Raw genomic sequence first — 1,907 nt, forward strand, 5'->3', positions numbered from 1 at the left:
AATGGGCATGTCTCTAAACATTAGAAAAAAGCAAGGATTCTATCAACAGTCTTTATCTGAACTGAAAACTGCAAAATCATGCAAATACAAAAGAAGATTAAATCACATGCTAATTTGCATGTTAGCAAAATCATAAGAATAAGTACAAAAACATTTCAAGATCTCATAATACTGGCAGCAGTGGGTTTAAAGCATATGCTAATTTTGCATGTTAGCATAATTATAAGAATAAGATAAAAAGGTTTAAAAGAACTCATACTAGTGGCATTTGAACCCACAAGTCTGTTAAAATTTAGGTAAGTCTCTAAACAATAGGAACAATCAATGATTCTTTCAACTGTCTTTTCCAAAACAGAAATGCACACACTCATGGAAATACAAAATCCTCAGAATTAGATCAAAGGGTTCTCAAAACCTCATAATACTGGCAGCAGTTGGATTTGAACCCACGCCTCCGAAGAGACTGGAGCCTTAATCCAGCGCCTTAGACCGCTCGGCCATGCTACCTAATGCATCATTAAAAGAGCTTCCTTAGAGTAAGTTTAGTGTATCTGACTACATTTTAAACTTGTGCATTGTGGAAAATGGATAGGTCTCTAAACAAAAAGGAAAAAGCAATGATTCTATCTTTTGTCTTTTCCAAAAAAGCAAAGCACGCACTCATACAAAAATATGCTAATTTTTCTGTTAGCAAAATCATAAATATAAGCTGAAAAGGTTTTCAAAACCTCAATATGTTGGCAGCAGTGGGATTTGAACCCACGCCTCCAAAGAGACTGGAGCCTAAATCCAGCGCCTTAGACCACTCGGCCATGCTACCTTAAACAGCATGATTAATTAAGCTTCCTTAGAGAAAGTGAAGTACATTTGACAACATCTAAAATTAGTACATTTTGGAAAATGGGCATGTCTCTAAACATTAGGCAAAAACAAAGATTCTATCAACGGTCTTTATCTTAACTGAAAACTGCTAAATCATACAAATACAAAAGAAGATTATATCACATGCTAATTTGCATGTCTCTTAACAATAGGAAAAATCAATGATTCTTTCAACTGTCTCTTTCTAAACAGAAATTAACACACTCATGAAAATACAAAATCATAAGAATTAGATCAAAGGGTTCTCAAAACCTCATAATAATGGCAGCAGTGGGATTTGAATGGGCATGTCTCTAAACATTAGAAAAAAGCAAGGATTCTTTCAACAGTCTTTATCTGAACTGAAAACTGCAAAATCATGCAAATACAAAAGAAGATTAAATCACATGCTAATTTGCATGTTAGCAAAATCATAAGAATAAGTACAAAAACATTTCAAGATCTCATAATACTGGCAGCAGTGGGTTTAAAGCATATGCTAATTTTGCATGTTAGCATAATTATAAGAATAAGATAAAAAGGTTTAAAAGAACTCATACTAGTGGCATTTGAACCCACAAGTCTGTTAAAATTTAGGTAAGTCTCTAAACAATAGGAACAATCAATGATTCTTTCAACTGTCTTTTCCAAAACAGAAATGCACACACTCATGGAAATACAAAATACTCAGAATTAGATCAAAGGGTTCTCAAAACCTCATAATAATGGCAGCAGTGGGATTTGAATGGGCATGTCTCTAAACATTAGAAAAAAGCAAGGATTCTTTCAACAGTCTTTATCTGAACTGAAAACTGCAAAATCATGCAAATACAAAAGAAGATTAAATCACATGCTAATTTGCATGCTAGCAAAATCATAAGAATAAGTAGAAAAACATTTCAAGATCTCATAATACTGGCAGCAGTGGGTTTAAAGCATATGCTAATTTTGCATGTTAGCATAATTATAAGAATGAGATAAAAAAGTTTAAAAGAACTCATACTAGTGGCAGCAGTGGGATTTGAACTCACAAGTCTGTTGGAATA

At 33.3% G+C, this 1,907-nt stretch overlaps 1 non-coding gene across 1 annotated transcript; it reads right to left on the reverse strand.

Annotated features, from left to right (window-relative positions):
• Nucleotides 1-738: 738 nt before the first annotated feature.
• TRNAL-UAG (transfer RNA leucine (anticodon UAG)) lies at nucleotides 739-820 on the reverse strand. The gene has a single exon. It is a non-coding gene; the product is annotated as a tRNA-Leu (tRNA).
• Nucleotides 821-1,907: the final 1,087 nt, after the last annotated feature.

The sequence above is a fragment of the Ranitomeya variabilis genome, chromosome 5, assembly GCF_051348905.1.
Source record: "Ranitomeya variabilis isolate aRanVar5 chromosome 5, aRanVar5.hap1, whole genome shotgun sequence".
In the NCBI taxonomy this organism is placed as follows: Eukaryota; Metazoa; Chordata; class Amphibia; order Anura; family Dendrobatidae; genus Ranitomeya; species Ranitomeya variabilis.